General features: G+C 45.5%; 1 protein-coding gene across 1 annotated transcript in view; it reads right to left on the reverse strand.

The window, feature by feature from the left end:
• LOC122811877 (membrane-spanning 4-domains subfamily A member 12-like) overlaps positions 1–23,028 on the reverse strand; it is a 656,330-nt gene that overhangs the window by 393,529 nt on the left and 239,773 nt on the right. The gene's annotated exons all lie outside the window — the stretch shown is intronic.

A 23,028-nucleotide genomic window follows, 5' to 3' on the forward strand; every position in this document is an offset into this window, starting at 1 on the left:
GGCATGTCTGTACTTCTGTAAGGGAAATATCTACACACACACACACACACACACACACACACACACACACACACACACACACACACACACACACACACACACACACACACACACACACATGTTGATGTGAGATGAGAACCCCTCCCTACCTACTATTACACACTACAGCTCACAGTCCTAACTGCACATGCCACTGGTTACACCTAGTGGAGATTTGGCTGTAGCAACAGTATTTGTGGGCTATGCAAAGTGACCTTGTCTTACACAGCCTGTGTGGCCTGCAGAATGAATCTGCTTTATGCTGTTATTGCATCTAGTGTTTTAGCAGTGGGGTACCTGTAAATGCCCTTACTATGTGTGTACCATTACCAGTATCACCATTTCTGGCTGGTTGCAGTTTGCTAGGTGGACAATTGGCTAGTGATAACTTGGCCTGTCCAAGTCCTACATTGTAGCCTTGCACATTACACCACCTGCTCAGCATTGTCTGTCTACAGTGACATTCCACAGGCACAGGGTTCTGTGACTGGGACGATTATGTCAGTATCAGCCATGGTCTTCTACTGTTAGACAGCAGTTGTGTGTATGTAGGTGCTGATAAACCCAGCATTTTGCATGTAGGTATGAAAAGCACTTTCGCGCAAGTATGCCCTGGCTGAATCTGTTTCGGTTATGTTGCCATTCGGTGATCCTTACAGATCCTATATATATTATATATATATATATATATATATATATATATACATATACACAGCACAGGGGTGTCAACTTAGATGTAGCTGTATGTGTGCGTAATGTAACTGCATTATATAGATATATATGGAGGGTGTACATCACTCTACACCTTTATGTAGCTATAGATATATATATATATATATATATATATATATATATATATATATATATATATATATATATATATGTGCCACATACTGATAGATGGGGTAATCATGTCTGAGGTCTGAGGGGGATACGGAGACACAGATACGTATACATATCTGTCTGTGCACGGAGGTATTTTCACATATCAGTTTTTTAGGCAGGTGAGGCATCAGACATGGACTGAAATTAGCTATGTGCAGGAGCATGCCCATTGTGACTCTCAGTACTTACAAAGTTATTCTAGCCAGCCCTATGTGTACTCCAGTCTGGGATTTTGTGTGCTGCAGCCAATTGGCTTCTGCACCTGATTCAACAGACCAGCACCTCCCTGATATTTTGTCCAAGAGATTCTCCAGCTGTGTGTTAAACATAACATATGACCCACAACTAGTGACTGTACAGATTGTAATAGATTGTACAGTGTTTTGCATCATATGTATGGTACGTTTTACATAGCACTGTGACTTTCTGGGACATCAGTGGCAAATCATTATAGACTGACAATAGGAAATGATGACAGACATTCGAGTTACTGACGCCATACACACCAGGAAACCCATGCTACTGCACGACCTGTTATTCTCTGCACCTTATATATTTGTGTGGCCACTAGTTAATCCTTCTCCTTATATTTGGGCTTTTGTCCCACTTCCGTTCATGGCTTTGTCCAGATTTCCTGATGTAAGTGGTTGTAGGTATGCTGTGTCTGGAGTACATCATGTAACAGCACACACAAGGTTACATTCCTCACACCTTTGACTGCATATGTTTAGCAGGATGCCCAGCGTTCCATCCCATATGTCTGCTCTGCTCCTCAGACAGCTCTGTTTTTCTGGTAATATACTACTAAATGGTGCCCACTGAATTGTTCTAAGTATTAACACAGTTAAGTGATGGCCTTTACATCCTGCTGCTACTCTGACCTGTTACAACCTGCTGTTAAACTAGCCACCTTCTAAGTTTGCCCAGAGCATGTATAATGTCTGTAGGTTTGGCTGTCTGTCTCTCCATTGTTTCTGGATTTGCCCAGCTGTCTTTCAGTAACAGATTGTGAAATATTGACAGTTTTTGGGACTCCTACCATAGGAGTACCTCACATGCAAAAGTTGTAGGTACAGCCAGTTTCAAACCATGAACACCATCAACCCTGCTAATGTACTTAACCCACTGAGCCATACCACTAAAAAGAGAGGTTTAGTTCATCATACTATCAACAGCAGACAGACATACACTTTCACTCCTGCATATTGTTGAAATAGAACATCTAGCCAGGTTGTTTAGGACAACCCTGGGATTGTGTGTTCTGCTGTTATATCCTTGCAAACATACTGGGCAGGATTCACGAAGGCTTGCACGGAGTCTAAGAGTAGTGTAAGACTCCATGCAGCCTTCGCGATCCAGGAACAGCCCTAAAGTCCGTGTAAGAGACCAGCTAAAATGTCTCTTACACGGAGTGGGTGTGGATATGCTAATCACCTCACTTACAGCCTAAAGGCATGCAAATGAGGTAGATTATCAATCCACAAAGCCCAAAGCAGCCCGTGTAAGAGCCGTTTTAGCTGCAGAAATGTACTCAGTTGACAACTGAGTACGTTTCTGCAAAAACCACAATGGAGCCATGTCAGCTCCAAATAAAGGGTGCATATGTGTCAGGCAGCATGCCAATGGCCAGATATGTGACCATTGGCAAGGTACCTCAATGCAAATATGAAAAATAAATAATTTTTTTTTCAGCGATCGCCGATGTTTAAATGCAGCGCAGCCCCGCTCAAACAGGCTGCACTGTATAAAACATAAAAATGAAGGTTATAAACCCACAAATGTGGGTTTTACGCAATACGTGGATTTACAATGCAGGGACCAGCAGACCAAAAACAACATGGACACCGTTTAGTGGTTGCTAAGGGGGGAAGCTTAGTCTAAGACATGTAACTAAGCATTAGTAGGCAATCTGATGTAAATGAGTGTTAGGATACTGAATTCCACTGTCACATAGCAAATGAGCACATTCTGAGTAGTGTAAGAGATACATAAGGGGGAGGAATAGAGTAGGAGATAGGTGACATCACAGGGGGAATGGTAGAAAGAAATGCAGTTCATTGGAGGTCAGTGTTACATGACAGACATCAGACATATATCATGGAAAGAGGAGTGCCACAACATAAGCATGGGAAAGTCAAGAAATGGAAGGTGTACACTGTTGCTTACACCAAAGTTTCTTGCTGGGCGTGCATGCACACGTGTGCGCACCACGAAGTGCGAGTAGGGCAGTGTGCGCGTGTGTAAGGCAGACTAAGCATGTGGGAGCCTGTTGGCAGACTTGTAACACTGTTTGCACTGGTGTGCATGCGTTTTAACCCGAATAAGCAGATTCTGAACCATGTAAGCATGTGTGCGCACGTGTAAGCCACTGTTAGTGTGTTTCTTCTGGTATGCACTTTGCTCCCCCCCTGAGGAAACAGAGAGGAAAAAGGAAGCAACAAAATTAGTAGGAAGCTAGCAGGGAATACTACTGGAGCTAGCAGGTGAAAACAATTAGAAACAGGCTATTACGCAGGCAGAATAGTAGCTCAGCCAAGCACTTAAAACTCTGCAAACAGCAAGGCAGGATGTTTCTCTCAAGAGACACTGCAAGACAGGAGTAAGATATTAGAAGTGAAAACTGAAAAAGCTAAACTCAGAGCAGAAATGCTAGGGGCTGCCATAGCTGTCATAAGGAGACATAGGCTACTTGCTGAGGGTGGTGACAATGCAGATGGTGCCAGACAACCCACAGTGAGGAGACGGAGAAGAGTGTACAGGCCCAGGGTCACCTACTGTAGGTTACATGAGCTGGAGATAGAGCAGTATAAAGTGGACAGAGACCTCCTGCAGAAAATTGTCGAGCTGTACAGGCCACGCCTCACACCCAGAACCAACAGAGGGGAACCCATCCCAGTGGAAACCAAGGTATGTGTTGGCATAAGAATACTAGCAACAGGTACCTTCCAGAGACCAACTGGTGATATGATGGGGATATCACAGGCATCAGCCTGCAGGGTACTGCACCAGTTCCTGGATGCCATGTCAGCACATGTCAGTGATCATGTATATTTCCCCAATGCCCGTGAGGTATTGGCCAGCAATATGCGTCTCTTCCAGCAAATAGCGGAATACCCTGAGGTAGTGGGTGCAATAGACTGCATGCACATACGCATCAAAGCAGCAGCCGGTGAGCCGGGTAGGGCCTACATTAACCGCAAGGGCTTCCCCGCCATCAACTGCCAGGTCATGTGTGATGCCCAGGGCATAATAATGAATGTGTGTGCTGGCTGCCCTGGGAGCTACCATGATTCCCATATCTGGCATTTGACCCAGCTGTACCAGACATTTGCCAATGGGGGCATCCCACATGGACACCTAGTGGGGGATGCAGGTTATGCACTGGAGCCGTGGCTGATGACACCCATCAGAAACGCACACATATCTGAACAGGAACGCCATAATGAGGCACACGCACAAACACGTAATGTAATAGAGCGTGTGTTTGGGCTGCTCAAGTCACGGTTCCAGTGTCTGGACACATCTGGTGGAGCCTTGCAGTACTCACCGACTACATGTACCCAAATTGTCATGGTATGTGCTATGCTACATAATATGATCTTGTAAAAACAGCTGCAGCAGGACCAGCATAGGGCCGGGCCAAACAGCCCCCCACCATTGCCAAGGCCATCACAGGCGAAGCGTGACTCGGAGGAGGAACAACCTGAGCCTGCCCCAGTAGGCAGAAGGAGGCGTGCCCAGTATGCCCTGACCTTGGCAAAAAGGCAATGCATAGCACATACACTGGCTCAGTAGGAACCCTGGGAATGATACCCCTCTCTGACTCACTCATATAATAACAGGGATGCCTAAAATGACATAACCTGCTCTCAAACATGTACAGGGAGTGTAGTATGTGCATCCGACAGAGGCAGCCCTGCAGCACCACCTGAGGCATGAATGCCATGTGTTAAGCAATGTAACACCATGTAGTATATGCACACTTGATTACCCTGACTAACATCCTACCTTCACCAAGCATGATGCCAGAATATGACGATGAGATGATCAATTGCAATTATTGGCTGAAGTATTGCAGTTAGTCAAAGGGGATCCAATGCCTGGGATGACATGCTGAGCATGACATGATGCTCCACCTGCTAAAGCTGGCGTGCACCTATCAGTCCAGGCCTTATGGATACTGGCAAAGTCTGTTGTTACCCACAGTGTGCCCTGAATAGGTAAGGCTCAAAACACAAACCCACCTCCATAGGTATCACAAGGGATAAGAACCTAGATGTAATGCTACCCAATGCCAGAAGTCTAAACAGCAAGATGCATGCAGTCTAAACTTCCGCAGTATGGAGAATGTTGATATCTGTCCTGTAACAGAAAACTGGGTCAAGGCTCACAACAGCACCCTAACACTACCAGGTTACACCTCATACTGTGCTGTACAGACTCAAAACATGGAACAAGCTACAAAAGGAGGGTGACTAGCAATAATTGTCAAGGATAACCACACCCCCATGTTGGTACCACAACAAGAAGCAGCATGGACTAGCCATGGTCAAGTAACAGTGGCTAAAACTGCCTCCCAGTTTATAGCCTGCTACAGACTACCATCCTAACACCAGGAACTGCACCTGGCCTATGTTGGAATACATGAATATATCAAGCCCTCCAAACCACATTATATTGGGTGACTAAAATACCCAGACATAGACTGGGAGCATTATACTAGCTCCAACACTGTAAGAAAAAAGTTCCTAGAATCCATAAACCAAAATGCCCAGGAACAACGTACCACTCCCACAAGAGGGGTAAGCATACTGGATGTGATAATCAGCAACATGGGTACTGCATGGCAAGATGAGAAGTGTATCCCTCACTGGTAAGACCAGACCATAGAGTATTCACACTGGATATACACATCCTGACCACAGTCCCTGGCCAGAAAACCACAGTAAAGAAACATGTGTAAAGCAAAAGTTGCACTCCTCCAAACTGATGTGGAATCCATTAAAGGCCCTGTGCAGGTGCAAAATATGGGCCACACCTCAGAACCTGTTATACAGGAATTCCATGAACACTGCCAGGAATGCTTGGATTATGCAATCTCAAATAAAACCAAGACACAATGCCATACACGCAGGCATCTGGCATGGTGGACTCCAGCCATTACCAAACCATGCAAGAGAATGAGGAAGCTACCACATGATAGAGCAAACATAAAAAGGGAAGTAATCACTGATCAGTAGTATGGCAATAAAATATGTCCACACATACAATCCACTAAGGCCAGCTACAACAAGTTGAATCTGTGAATCTTGAGGCAATGTTACACCTGCCCCAAGTACACAGACAACACTCAACTCCCCCCAAGAAATACAAATATATGTGAAAGATGCAACCATTTATTGAAACCGGAGGCTGAGCTCCCTCAACTCAGTACTATCAAAACTAGTCAGGAGGAGAAGGTAACCACACACACCACAAACCCAGTCCCACATAGACCTATCACAACTGCAAACCAAAGACATAAACACAGAAAAACATTCCCGGAGGCCCTAATTACAAACACACCACACCAACAGAGGCCTCCAAAGCAGACACCCAAGCAACCACAACCTCCAAACATAGCACATGCAACACATAGTACACAAAGCTGGTGTGCCAAACAGTCACAGGCCAGAAGGAGAAACAACATGCCTGATACAGTTGTAATAGGTGACTCCATAGTCAGACACACTGCTGTCCCGCTCACCAGACTGAACAAGGGAAAGGGTACAGTAAGCTGTCTGTAGGCTGCTACAATACGCCACATAACACAAGTATGCAGGTCACCCCAAAGCAAGTAGAAATATGATGCAGTCATTGTCCATGCTGGAGTGAATGACCTGAGATGTACCTCCCTGGACTACGTGAAAAGAGACATAGAAGAGCTTTCCGATTATGTAGTCCACGCCTGTATGACACTGACCATTTGCAGCATCCTACCCTCACCAAGAATGATGCCACAGTACAAACACAGAATGATCAGCTTTAACAAGTGGCACAATTACTGGTGTCATTCCAAGGGGATCCAATGTCTGTCTGCTTGGGATATCATGCTTGACAAGCCACGCTGCTGTTCCAGGGATGGCTTGTACCTGTTACCCCTGGGTGTCTGGATATTGGATAAGGCTTTTGCCACCTCCATAGAGCCTTTCATAGGTAAGGCTGAAAAGACTAACCCACCACCCTAGAAAACATAAGTGGAAAGAAACATAAGGGTAATGCTGACTAATCCCAGACATGTAAACTTCAATATGCATGCTCCCGAGGCCCCCCCCCCAGTATGGAGAACATTGATGTCCATGCAGTGACAGAAACCTGCTGCAAGCCTCCTGACAGCACACCAGCACTACCAGGTTATACCTCATATCATGCGTTATGGCCCCAAAACCTGGACCAAAACATAAAAGGAGGGGGAGTATCCATATTCAGCACAGACACCCATATGTCCAGGTAACTGACAATACACGAAGCATCAGAGACCACCCATGTGCAACTAACCATAGGCAAAACTGCTGTACAGACTGTAGCATGCTACAGACCACACTCTTACACACAGGAACCCCACCCAGCCATCCTGAAGACACTGAACAGTATGAATGTCCCACCAAATACCAAACAAGGTACTCACAAATTACCACATAGGTGGTAAACCATTATGTATGGAAGGAGTAATCAGGGACCTAGGGACACAAGTGGACAGTAACCTGTTATGTGACACTCACATTGGCAATGGGGCTAGGAAGACTGTCTATATTGGACACCGTACCATGAAAGGATTCACATCTATGTCAACAGAGGTCATTGTGCCCCTATACTGTTCTCATATAGAACCATAATCTAGTACAATGCCTCATTTGGGATGTACCTTACCTGACACAGTTAGAAAGACCTCAAAGGTACCTCACCAAGAGGATAAAGGGTCTCAAATATATGTCATATGCTGCCTGGCTGTAGACACCCCAGCTGAATGCAGTCACATACTGCCTACACAGAGGCATTGTATGCCTGTTGTACAAGGCCATGTCCAACACAGGAGTAATGTACATGCTCCACCCCAGAAAACCCAAAGCCATCAGAGCTGTGAGAGTGAGAGATGTCAACCTCAACACATAATGAAATAGGATGTGCTAGAGGGACAGATACATAACCAAGAGGCTCCCTACATCCTGGAACAGAATCCCACTCCATGTTAGGCAGAACCCCTCACTGACATTCTTCAACAGGAATCTTGCCAAGTGGATGGATGATCGTAGATGTACACTGGGGGTTTTCACTGTGTCACGTCCAGACAGAGGCACAGTAAAGTAAATCATAAATGGCCATAATATTCACATAGCAAGGGGTGGCGAAAGCCACACACACTCTGGCTAGGCTTATAAATGCCCTAGGGTGGATAGCATAGTATGAACCTATGAACCTATGAAGATACAAATTGTACAGGACACTAAGGATAATCACAAGGCTTTTTTAACTGATGGTAGGAACCTTGTTGGGAATTCACAGATATGCTCTGAATCACTCAAATATTACAAACAACATACAAAACACACACACATATTGCCAACATCCAACCTGACAGGTGCAGTGCAAACCCCCCCCCCCCCCCCATAATGCAAAATATCTATCCCAGCAGATTGCTGGCCCCCTGACATTGCAGATGCTGAGGTAACAGCCAGCATCTACAAAGCAAAACACACAGCAGCAATGGTATGAGATGGTGTCCTGGGCTGAGTCCAACATGGACTCCAAGAAGAATGGAATGCCAAATCACCCTACTGCTTAATGGCAGCCTTACCACAGGATATGTACCCAAAGAGCAGTGTACAACAACAGTGGTCCTTCTCAACAAAGGTGTTGCCTGAATGGATACTGCAAACTACCACCCAAGAATCCTGACAAGCTTGGTCTGCACAGCTATGGAAAGGATCAGCATGTACCACAGACATAAAGATATTGGGGACCTACTGAAACCGGACGCTACCCAGTGTGGCTTTCTTAAGTGCAGATCCTGCCCCTTAAACATGTTTGACTCATTTGAAACAGTCATTAAGGTCATTGATGAGGGCAATGTGGTCCACACAGCATAGCTGGACCTTGCAAAGGCTTCCATACAATACCCCACGTGTTCATTATAGATAGGCTCACCAGCTTAAATATAAACCCCTATGTCAGTAGAGGGGTTGCAAACCAGACCAAGGACAGAACTGACATGGCCAGACATGCTGCAGCTATGTTAGACTACAAACCAGATATAACTGGCATCCCACAAGGCTTGGTCCTGGGACCTCCCTCGTTTGGTATATATGTCCCATAGGTATAGGCCAACATGGAAGGACTGTGTCTGAACATGTTTGCAGAGGATTACAAACTGGCCACCATATCTGACCCTCCAGCTGACACAAGCATCCCGGAAAAGGGCAACATAGAAACAGACAACTGGTGCCATAGCCATCTTAGCAAGCTAATTGCAGAAAAGTGTATAGTCAACCCCTGTGGATATACAGTAAGTGCCCACCAATTACCACATAGGTGTTAACCCATGAAGTACTTAACATGTAATGAGAGACCTGGGGACACAAGTTGATAGATATCCTGCATTGGACAAGCATGTGGCTGTAGTGGTTACAGAAACATACCATATACCCACCTAATCATGAAGGTTGTCAGATCTAGATAAGGGGAGGTCATTGTGGCTCTGCAGTCATCCTTCATCAGCATTACAATTGACTACAATAGCCCCTGTGGGATGTACCTCAGCAGACACCTCCATCAACTGCAAAGTCCCCAAAAGTACCTCACCAGGAGTATCAAAGAGCTTGAACTGATGCCATGTGTTGCCTGATTAAACAAACTTCAGCTCCACACACTACCAAACTGCCCACCCAGAGGCAAGCTGTGCCTGATGTATAAAGCCATGTCCAAGTTGGAATCAATGAACATGCTGCACCTTGTACAATCTGAATGGCAGTGAGCTATACATATGAGAGACCTGAACCCCAGCACTGACATACATAGGACAAGCTGTACTGAATGATCCATAACACAGAAGCCACCCCCACTCATGAGTAAACGCCCAGTACAGGTTAGCCAGAGAGTCACTCATCGATTCTCCTCAAGAGGAATCTTGATGAGTGGATGGGAGATGGTAGGTTTACCCTGGGTATCACTGTTATGTCACGGGTAGACGGAGGCACAGTATACTAACCATGACATATGTCATGGCAAACTCCACTTACAATGTGTGTCAAAGGGCAAAGACACTCTCCGACTAGCATTAGAAATGGCCTAGGGCACAAAGCTAGTGTTTGCCAATGTACGCCTATGTTGTGGAATACATTACCAATGTTGGACAAGCCTGGTTTACGTAGTTCATATCTGAACATAATGCAACATGGTCAGATGTGCACAACTGGCCCCTAACCAGGCTGTTGTGCTCACTATGAAAATGTAAAGCAGTGATAGGACTAAAGCCCAGGTTACTGTCCACCACAGTGAAAGTACTGAACCAGTACACTATACGGTACTACAGTGTTAGGTCAGTATGAAAGGATGTTGACAACTGTATGCAAAGTATCCCATGCAAACCCTGCAGGCACAGTATAATCCCTGTTGTGTTCAGACACAAAGCAGTTGGACAGTAACTACACAACATGACACACAACACACAACCATAAACGTGAGATATCGTTGAAGTTCACACTCATCCACAAATGTGGTGGGCTTCAGAGTTCAACATATGGAAAGTTCACACTGGGCATGCTCGCACACTTTGATAAATGAGACATATGTCAAACAACATGCCATGGAAAGCCTGAACTGGGCATGCTCACACACTTAGGCCAAATCTCAGTTTAGCAGTTGGCCATACATATCTGGTATTTGTACATGTTATTCCAGGAACCAACCACATTACAGAAATCTGCCCAGTGCACACAGTTAAATGACTACAGAAACATACGTGATATAGTGGATCCCTCCCATATTCAAACATCTTCCACAGATACACAAGTTGTTCATAGAAACAGGGAATGCTATGGCAATAAAGACCTGCAAACAGTCATTCAGCAACAAATATTGTGCATCTGACAATTAAACAAATGGGTGTAGAGGACAACACTAGGATGTTTGCCCTAGGGAATGACGGCTTAGATAGAGTGTGCTTGACGTCTGCCTCCCCAGTACAGTAGGCTATTGTGCCACTGTAAAGTAGGTCACATAAGGCACCGTGTGCGGCTAGTGTGCTGTGCCTCTGTCAAACTGGGACACAGTGGAGATCCCAGGGGTTGAATTTGCTAAGCCACATCCATGTTGTTGGTGTGTGCTGGAAGAGGGTTGCTGAGGACCTCTAACAGTAACTGGGCATCAATAACAGACTGAGGGGAGCCTTATCTGCATTGTCTGGACAATTTCACTGTCAACACTTTGTCGTGATGATTATGAGGGATTGAAGTGTCATGCCAGTACTGTTCAGAGATGTCCTCCCTCTGTGGGCTACTGCTCTGCAATGTATTAGCTCACTCTGTCTGTTGTACAGCTCATATATGGCTGGTGTAAACCTGACAGGTGTCCTGTTGTGAAGCAGTCATGGGTATATGTGGGATAGCATGATCAGTGCAAACCTTCCACATGCTCATAGAATGCAATTGTCAAGGATTATGCAGAGTGGCCTGTATACTCCCCCAGCATGGGTCCTTTGAAGTCTTCCACCCCAGTCTTCACAAGTGTAAAGTCTGCTTTTGATAAATACACTTTGTTTGCAGTGACAGCCTTGCCTGCAGGTGGGAATGGGATATGGATGTCCAGGGCAAGGTGGGTATGGTCAGATATCAACAATGGTGGTCTACCTCTGGTGTGGAACAGTGAGTACCCATGTTGCAGATGGTCAGGTGCAATATGTATTCCACCTTGTGGCTGTGGTGAGTGGTTCTGCCATAGCACATGGACTCACAAATTGTAGTGGCTGTAGGGTAATGTTGTAGAGGCCTGAGTAGTTCCCACACACAATATACCTGTACCTGATGTTAACAGCTGGAATGGTGTATGTGAGCACCTGCATATCTTGGCACTGTTCCCAGGGAAGCAAAGTGTGTGTCCTAGATGTGGGACGGGTGGTCCGAACTGGTTGTGTTGTGTGTCCTGTGGTCACAAAGCATGGTATAGAACATAACCTGCCAGCGCGATGTGCATATTTGACCCTGAAGTAGGTGGCTGCAAATGCAAATATATGCTATCCCCCACCTGACAGGTAGTACTAGATGTACATACCTCTGTAGAAATAATGATGTCAGCACCCTATAAATACTGCAGGTGCAGAATAGATGCCCAGTAATTTGGATAGTGCGCTCTGCTAATGCGTCTCCCTCAAGTGTCATAATATAGTTAGGTAGGGGTTTGAATCCTGCAAATGCTCAGTGTGTGTGGGGGTGAGCGGGGTTGGTGTGTGTGCAAGTCTGTGTGAGAGAAATGTCCCTTTTGGCAACTGGGAAAACACACTACAGGATGCACATTCCCCATTCTAAACACTGATGACGTCAGCACCCTATAAGTACAGCAGGAGAAGGGAAACCTCCCAGTAATGCAAATAGCGTGCTCTGTTAATGTTTCCGTCTCGAGTGTCATAGCATAGTTAGGTAGGGGTTTGAATCCTGCAAATGCTCAGTGTGTGTGGAGGGGGGTTAGTGTGTGTGCAATTCTGTATGAAAGAAATGTCCCTTTTGGCAACTAGGAGAACACACTACAGGATGCACATTCCTCTTTCTAAACACTGATGATGTCAGCACCCTATAAGTACAGCAGGAGAAGAGAAACCTCCCAGTAATGCAAAAAGCGCGCTGTGCTAATGCGTCTGTTTTGTGTTCCATAACATAGTTAGGTAGGGGTTTAAATCCTGAAAATGTCAAGTGTGTGTGTTTGGTTGAGGAGGGGTTAGTGTGTTGCAATTCTGTGTGAGGGAAATGTCCCTTTTAGCAACTAGCAGAACACACGACAGGATGCACATTCCCCTTTCTAAACACTGATGATGTCAGCACCCTATAAGTTCAGCAGGAGAAGGGAAACCTCCCAGTAATGCAAATAGCGTGCTCCGCTAATGCGCCTGTCTTGTGTTTCATAACATAGTTAAGTAGGGATTTGAAAGCTGCAAATGGCAAGTGTGTGTGGGGGGGTGGAAGTAGGGTGTGTGCAATTACATGTGTGAGAGAACTGACCCTTTTGCAAACCAGTACAACACACCAGCTTCTGCAAATTCCAATCTCTACACAGAGATGATGTCAGCACCCTACAAGTACAGCGGAAGAGGGCAAATCTCCCAGTAATGCAAATAGCACACTCTGCTACTGTGTCTCTCACTACTGTCATAGCACATTTTTTTATGGCTTTGAATTCCACACATGCCACATGTGTTTTTGTCACACAGAATGCCCATGTGTTTGGGTTGTTGTTCACAATAATGCATGACATCGATTAAACCAATAATGGCAATGGACACAGATGATGTATGTGTGTGCCAAATACACATATGTACCTGTGACCTTCAATAGTTCCCATGTCTGATGCCTGCCACATGTGAATACATGGTATTTGCAATGGATAACATTATGACTGTGGTCTTCTGTGCAGGTGCTGCATGTGGTACGTGTATATACAGCATGAGATGTATATGGTATCATCCTAGCAGCGAGGGATACACATCCGGTCTGGGGCATATAGTCAACATGTTGTTGATGAACAGGTGCTGCGTGTTTTAACCTGTTGTGGGAGTGGTAACAAGTTGTTCCATAGCAATGCAGTGACTACATGCTAGGAACCATTCAGCTAGGGTGTTGTAGCTACAGTAATTCATCAGCATTCAGTAATACGTCAGCATTCCTGGTGAGGGTATGATGCCAACCAAGGTCAGAGTCATACCAGCCTGTGCCACATGCTCAGAGAGCCCTTCCATGTTCCCTATCATGTAGTCCAGGGAGGTACATCACAGGTCAGCCATAGTGGCATGGACAATGACTGAGTCATATGTGTCCATGCCTCTGACTGACCTATATGCTTGTGTCATGTGATGGACCATAGTGCCCTACGGGCATATCTCTGTGACCTTCAGCTTGTCCAGCCTGGTGAGCAGGACCTCATTGTACCAGACAATAAAGGTACCTAACACAACTGTAGCAAGTGTGTTGTCTAGCCGTACAGTCTGTGATTGTTTGGCACACAGGATTTGTGTGCTATGTGTTGCACGTGCTGTGTTCTGGCTTAACGTATGCCTGTGTGCCAGCTGCAGAGGTGTCTGCTGCTCAAGCAGGATGCTATTCTGAGGCTCCACAAATGGCCCAGTGTGTTCACGTGTTTGGATTGCTGTCAGTGTAGGTCTATATCAGACTGGTATTGTAGTCACTGTAGTATTTCATGCCACCTGACAGGTTATGCCAGTACTGAGTTCAGAGTGCTTAGTCCCCAGTCTGGCTATGTGGTTGCATCTCATAAATGTGTTGTACGTCCATGTGTAGGGGAGAGGGTTGACTGTGTACATGTGGCAGCTGTGACATTGCCACATGACCCACATATTCCACAACTGTACCATAGAGGTGACTGACAAGTGACCTTTGCACATGCTACCATAGTATTGTGATTGCCATGGTGATTAACAGCACATAGGGCCAATGGGGAACAAGGTACATAGGTTCATAGGTTCATAGGTCCATGCTAGGCTATCTGCCCTGGGGCATTTATAAGCCTAGCCAGAATGTGTTTGGCTTTCACCACCCATTTTAAATTTATTTTGCTATGCCCTTTTTCGAGGTTAGTATACTGTGCCTCTGTCTAACAGTGACACAGAAGTGATACCCGGGGTAAACCTACGATCTCCCATCCACTCAACAAGATTCCTCTTGAAGAGAGTCAATGAGGGACTCTGCCTAACCTGGACTGGGATTTTATTCCAGAGTTAAGGGAGCCTCTGGGTTATGAATCTGTCCCTCCAGCATGTCCTATTTATTTCAGTGCTGAGGTTCAAGTCTCTCGAGCGCATAGCTCGATGGGATTTGGGTTTTCTGAGGTGCAGCATGTCCATTAATTCCGGGTTGGACATGGCTTTATACGTCAGGCACAGATCGCCTCTGAGTACGTGGTATGCCACTGAGTAGAGCTGGAGTTTCTTTAACCGGGCAGCATATGGCATCTGTTTGAGCCCTTTGATCCTCTTGGTGATGTACTTTTGGGGTCTTTCCAGTTGCTGCAGGTGTCTGGTAAGGTACATCCCAAAAGGGGAATTCTACTCAATTATGGGCCTGATGAGGGATGAGTAAAGAGGTACGATGACCTCCCCTGATCTAGATGTGAATCCCTTCATGATGAAGTGGGCTATATAAAATGTTTTTCTAACCACTTTGGCCACGGAGTTGTCAAATGAGAGATTGCTATCAACTTGGATCCCCAGGTCCCTAATTACTTCTTCTGTACTTAATGGATTACCACCTATGTGATAATTTGTGGGCACTTTGTTTTTGCCAAAGGGGATGACTATAAACTTTTTGGCATTTAGCTTGAGGCCATGGCTCTGGCACCAGTTGTCTGTTTCTATGAGGCCCTTTTGGAGGATCCTTGTGTCGGCTGGAGAGTCAATTATGGCGGCCAGTTTGCAGTCATCTGCAAACTTGGTCAGCCACAGTCCTTCCGTGCTGGCCTGTACCGCCGAGAAATATATACCGAACAAGAGAGGTCCCAGGACTGAGCCTTATGAGACACCACTTGTAACTGGTTTGGAGTCTGACATGGCTCCAGCAATTCTAACAATGTGGGTTCTGTCCTTGAGCCAGTTTGCAATCCATCTAGTGACATAGGGGTTTATATTTAAGCTGGTGAGCTTATCTATAATGCCCGAGTGGGGTATTGTATCGAAGGTTTTTGCGAGGTCCAGGTAGGCTGTGTGGACCACCTTCTCCTCATCAATGGCCTTGGTGATTGTTTCAAAGAAATCAACCAGGTTTAAGAGGCAAAATCTGCCCTTAACAAAGCTCAGCTGGGTAGAATCCAGTGTCTGTAGGTCCCCAATATCTTTATTTATGAGGTCCACGATGATCCTTTCCATAGCTTTGCAGATGAAGCTAGTCAGACTTATGGGGCGATAGTTTCCAGGATCCTTTGAGGCACCACCTTTATGTAGAGGGACCACTGTTGCTGTACGCCACTCTTTGGGCACATATCCTGTAGTAAGGCTGAGATTGAACAGTAGTTTTATGTTTGGGTTTAGCTCTTCTTGGAGTTCATGTAGGACACAGCCCGGGACACTGTCTGGTCCCATTGATGCTGTGTGTTTTGCTTTGGAGAGGGCGGCTGTTACCTGAGCATCTGAGATGTCAGGGGGGCAGCACTCTGCTGGGATAGATATTTGCCCTTTTGGTGTGGGTGGGGGGAGAAGTTTGTGATGAACCTGTCAGCTAGGATGTTGGCAATGTGTGTGGGTTTGGTGTATTTTTTGTCATTTTGGACTAATTCTGAGCATATCTGGGAATTACCACCCAGGTTCCTAACATAACTAAAGAAAGCCTTGTGATTATCCTTAGTGTCCTGTGCAATTTTCTCTCAAAGCTGGACTTAGACAATTTTATGAGTGCCAGTAGTTTTTTGCTAATACTGATCAGTGATGCCTTCCCCTTTTGGAATTTTGCTCTATCATTTAGTAGCTTCCTCCATCTATTGTATAGTTTGTTTATGGCTGGGGTCCACCAGACAGGATGTCTGCCTTTGGAGGATTGGGTCTTGGTGTTATTTGGGATCGCATGATCCATGCATTCCTGAAGGTATTCATAGAATGTGTTTATAAAGGATTCTGTGGTCTGGGCCATATTTTCCACAGGCCCGGGGGCTTTGAAGGATTCCACCTCGGTTTTGAGGAGTGTGACATTTGCTTTAGAGAAGTTTTTCACTGTGGTTTTCTGGGCAGGGGGTGGGGTTGGGATGTGAATATCCAGTGAGATTAGTTTATGGTCTGATCTTACCAGTGAGGGATACACTTCTGGTCTGGAGAATAGAGTCCCCATGTTGGTGATGATCAGGTCCAGTATGTTTTCCCCTCTTGTGGGAGTGGTAACAAGTTGTTCCATAGCATTTGAGTTTATAAATTCTAGGAACCTTTGGGCTAGGGTGTTGGAGCTAGAGTAATGCTCCCAGTCTATGTTTGGGTAGTTGAAGTCACCCAATATAATGGAATTTGGAGAGACCTTCATATTTTCCATTGTTCTCAGGAAGGCCGAGTGGGGTTCCTGGGTTTGGGAGGGTGGTCTGTAGCAGACTATAAACTGGAAGGCAGTTTTACCCACTGTTAGTTGCACATGGATAGACTCTGATGCTTTCTGCTTTGCCACCAACCTGGAGGTGTGGGTATCTTTGAAGAATATCGATACTCCCCCTCCTTTTGTGGTTCGGTCCAGGTTTTGGGGCCGAAAAGCATGGTATGAGGTATAACCTGGAAGTGCTAGGGTGCTCTCGGTAGCCCTGAACCAGGTTTCTGTTACTGCACAGATATCGATGTTCTTCATGCTAAGGAGAGTTTCGAGTGTGTGCATCTTGATGTTTAGACTTCTGGCATTGAGTAGCATTACTCTTAGTTTTTTATCCCTTGTGATACCTATGGAGGTGGGTTTGTCCTTTGAGCCTTGCCTAAAAAAGGCACTATGGGGGTAGCAGGAACCTTTGCCAATATCCAAAAGCCCAGGGGTGACAGGTGCAAGCCATCCCTAGCGAAGCAGGTGTTCAACAGAAGGTGAGTATGGGAGGGTGTAATGCCTGTGATTAGTTAGCACTGGCATATATGACTGCTCACGTGGACAAATGCCAGGTAAGTCGTATGCAATGTGTCACAGGCAACGTACATGTGAACAGGACAAATAGTGACGTTCTGTCAAGTGAGACATGGACATACATATAGTAAGCTATGCAGATGTCACTAGGAGTCCACAGAAGCTCTGCAACTCTGCATTGCAGGTGGGATTACTGTTCCAGGGTAATTGCAAGCAAACATGCATGCAAACATAGCTACAGTAAGCAGGGCTGCATGTAGTCCATTGTACAACAAACAAGCTGTACCACTTCCAGTAGGTAACAGTGCAAATATGCAGACACTATACACATGTACATGGAAATACGCAGGTCAGATGGCTATGGTCCAGTCTCAGCGCACACAAGTATACAGACCATGTACCGTCAAGATGTACAATAACTGGATGGAACCCCAGGTGCTCATACCTGCAGTAATACACATGTCAAATAACAGACACTGAGCCTTCACTCAGTGGTTCCATACTTAGTAGGATGTATGCTACCTGGCCTGCCACCACAGTATCCCTGACATGTATGGGGACTCTCCCTACTGTGACAGTTAGTTTTGTGTGTTGGGGCTGACTAGCATGGTATGAGATGTGAGCTTGCAGTGCTAGGGTGCTCCTGTGTGTCCTGTATCAGTTGTGTAGTACTGCACACTATCACTATCCTCAAACATCCGCATTGCAGAGTCCAGTGTGGGCAGCATGCCACTTGCAGTTTACATGTCCATCATTGCATATCAATACTTTCATTACCTTATCCCCTGTGCTACTTATGTATGTAGCCTTCTGTTGACATCCTTACCACCAGTATGCCAACATGTGCAGATGATACACTATGGTACTTACCATGGGTGTAGACAACAGTACATGACAATCATACCCTTACTGCATCAGGCATGCTGGGATATACCCACAATTATATCAGCACACAGTACTGTTAACAACATGATACTATTACTACACGTCTATATAGTCACCCTGTGCATCAGCAACATGTTAACCTGTATCTGCACTGATGTTACAGATTTCAGGAGGTGGCACAGTTTCATCATATGCACAGGGTGTGAACTTGGTATGCCTGAGTCAGCCACCGATACCACCAATTGACATGTATGTGTATGTGTGTTGGTGAGGGACAGCAGTACAAGGTGGGGCAATGTTGATGCAGTGTGTGCGTGTATGCGGTAGCCCTAGGTGTTGTCAATTCGCATGTGTGTATGGATGCACACAGTTCCACCTCATGGTTGCCATATACTGGTGTTTGTGGACAGCCACAGACTGTACCTGCCAGGTCATACAGATCAGTGTCTGTGGCCATGGACACGGTACCTGTGCCTTGCAGGGGTGCTACGGACCGTATCCGGTACCAATTCAGACTGGGTACTGTCATCAGAAGCAGGTGTTCATTGACTGGACACAGATCCCTGTGGGGCCTGTCCAGAGCCACTTGCACGTGGTCTCCTGGGGTGGTCTGATGACAGCACAGACCCAGCATTGCTGGGGCTGCTGCTGGCACTATGGGGGTGGCTGCGGCCCTGTTGTCATCCGCGATGACTGCAGGCTGCTGCTGTTGCTGGCATACACCCACGATGGCACCTCAGCCATCCACCATCGCCCAGGTTCATGGACATGTAGTTGTGGAACCGGTCTAATATGTCCCCACCACATCTGTCTATGACATCGGTGAAATTACGGATGGCAGCCGCAATGTCACGCATACTGTCAGTCATGACTGTGCGACATGCTGTCAGCTCCCTCAGACCCTGTCTGGCGTACTGTTCCATATGTGACTGTGCCTGCATGACAGCCCAAAACATAGCTGAGGTTGTAAGACCTCTGTGGGCACGTCTGACAGGGGAAGAACGCCCACGGATGCTCCCACAAGAACCCCTGGACATCTGTCTGTGTGGTACCATCTCAGGGCCATGCCCATGGCTGCTGTGTGGGGAAGCATGTGCCACAGTTACCACATTACCCTGATCAATGCCCACTGTATCCTGTCCATCACCTAGGGGCATTGGTGACAAAGGGTGTATTGGCAGGGTAACTGTGCGCATTTATGGGGTTGACAGCTGTGTACTGTCAATTGGCTGACCAATGACAGACCCTGGCATACCTTGCTGTGCCATTACACATACTTCATCATTATCAGTACCCATGGCACCTGATTCAGGTTCCCTGCTGCATGACACCAGAGCAGCACCAGAACCTGTGAGAGGGAAACAGGAAACACAGTTTACAATGTCTACACAATATTACCAGTGATGCACACATGCACACATGCACAGGTCCACACATCCACACATCCACACATGCACACATGCACAGGTGCACACATGCACACATGCACACAGTTGCACACTACTCAGTATGCGAGATATCAACACACACATACAGACACACCTGCATGCATACACAGAGCACTACTCAGTGACCCTAATATTACTATTCCTATTAAGACTATTAAAGGTATTGTTAATACACACTCACCAGCATGGATAGGCTGCATTGCTGTTACACTGGAGGGACCTGCAAAAGTGAGGAAATTAATGTCAGTGGGCACAACTGTGCCATTGTTACTGAGTATGATGCAGGTCAGTAGTACAACAGTCGCCATTCACAGGTCAGCTGCTGATATTGAGAATATCACACTAGCACATTAAATACTATGATGACAGCTAAAAACCAAGGACACACCTCACACATGCATTAACTACCAGTGTACACAACAGTAAACTATACATATGGCATATTACCTGCACGCTCGTAGTCTTGCTGCTGCGTGCCTCCAACCTCCATCATAATGCATGTCTGCTGCTGTTGTTGTTGTTGGCGGGCTGGAGTCACAACACTTATGAGTAATCCCTCCAGTCTGGTGAGTGGGGGATGTGTAGCCACCCCACCACCTGTGGCAACCTGTTGCCTGTGGATATCCGACGCACGCTGACAGACATTTCTGATTAAATCACTGCAGTGATGTCGTACCTGCTCATATGTCCTATTATGCATGCCTATGTCATTTACCTGATGGACCAGGTCTTGCCACAGTGCAGCCCTCTCCTGCTGATTCTGGCTGGTGCGAGAAAAGAGTATTGCATAATCCTGCACCAGGCTCTGGTGTATCTCCTCATCCTCAGCTGCAGAGTAAGCTGGATTGCGCTGGTGAGCCATGGTCCTGAAAAAGGAAATAACATGATATCAGCAAAATATGTCAGCAGAATTTGGCACACATACTACACATGCTACTTGACTGTTGTGATACAACATATCTCACATATATAGCATCTGTCTGTCTATTGGTGGATACACATGTAAATGGCCAGGTATCAGTGCTCAGCCAACAACTGTGCAACAGTACCTGGCACACTCCATATGACATACTACCAAATCCCAGCAGTCAGAACACTGATTCAGGTCCAAAGCACCTCCTCACTCTGGGGGTTTGTATCGAGGTACTGTATGTGGTACATCATCAACTACTGTGAGCTGACCACAAAGTAATTGCCCTGTATATACATATCCCACCTCCACCACCAGCACAAATGACTACAGTAAATAACATTTCAAATACACACTTTACACTTTGTAACAGTGACATGGTATCCTTTCAGCCCACTGGGCCAGTGGAAGACACAACCCACAATGCTGACCCCTTCACAAATTATTTCTACGGACATCTACAAGAATGCATGGATCATAAAATCCCATATAAGACCAAGACACTCTCCACAAAGGGACAGCATCCTGTCTGGTGGACCCCAGCCATAGACAGATTGTATAACAAAAAATGGAAGCTACTGCAAGACAGAGCATAATTCCATAAAGGGAAGGCATGTCTGATCAGCACTAGTAAGGAGCTATTTTCTCTCATACAAACATCCATGGGCAACTTTGAGAGGGAAATCAACAGGGAAACTATAGATAACCACAAGGCCTTCTTCAGTTATGTTAGCAACCTGGTCAGAAACCCTCCACTATGCTCATAGTTAGTACACAACAACAAATAATTCACTGAACCCACAGATATTGGCAACATTGTGGCAGGCAGGTTCAGTGCAGGTTTCCCCCCTCCCTCTCCCCCAAAATAAGAAATACTTATCCCAGCTGACTGTAACCTCCCTGTCATCACAGATGTCCAGGTGAGAGCCGCCCTCAGAAAAGCAGAATACACAACATGAATGGGACCTGATGGTATCCCCGGTTGCATACTACATGAACTCCAAGAGGAGCTAAACACACATATAGTTTTGACACTGGTGTTCACTCCATGCCTTTGTCACCAGGCACCTGTTGCAATACATCTGTAGACATGTGCCGCACTCAGAATATATATACATCTCTCTCTCTCTCTCTCTCTATATATATATATATATATATATATATATGTGTGTGTGTGTGTGTGTGTGTTTATATACATATATATATATATATATATATATATATATATATATATATATATATATTATATGTCTGTATACATATACACATATATATATATATATTGATGTATATATATTGCTATAGATATGGAGAGAGGGGGGTGTGTGACAGAGAGGGGGTGAGAGTGACAGAGGGGGTGGGACAGGGGAAGTGTGAGATCGTCATATACAGTCATACCTGTAGATAGTCAGATCTGTCTGTCTATGTATATGTATCTACATATATCTATATCTGTATGTGTGTATTACATATATATGTTTGTACATATTCTATCTATCTACATCTGTCTATGTATTCCTACATCTCTCTCTATGTATGTATACATATATGCATATTATATATATATATATATATATATATATATATATATATATATATATATACACACACACATACATACATATATTGACATACATACGTATCCATATGATAGATAGGTATATCAACATGTTTGTTTACAAAACTGTATACACACACTATCATACTGCTAAACATACATAACTGTGAAACCTACTTTGTACATTGCACTACAACCTACATTCAGCCTACATTGATATGTGCACATAGATGCTCTCACATGCATATGTATGTAAAGCCTTCACTGATAGTTGCTGTATGTCCTCTGCCCTTTGCACATCTTCATATACATATGGATACAGACCAATGACACATATGGAGGGTTCACAGTATGTAGACTTTTATAGTATTACTTTACATTACCTGTGTTTGTCACAGCTGCTTGTGTTGCCATCTGGTTTCCTGTCCTGCTGCTCCACTTGCCAGTTGTCAGCTTTCAAGTGGTTGCTGCTGA

This window comes from Protopterus annectens, chromosome 9.part0, assembly GCF_019279795.1.
Source record: "Protopterus annectens isolate FY-2018-M chromosome 9.part0, PAN1.0, whole genome shotgun sequence".
In the NCBI taxonomy this organism is placed as follows: Eukaryota; Metazoa; Chordata; order Ceratodontiformes; family Protopteridae; genus Protopterus; species Protopterus annectens.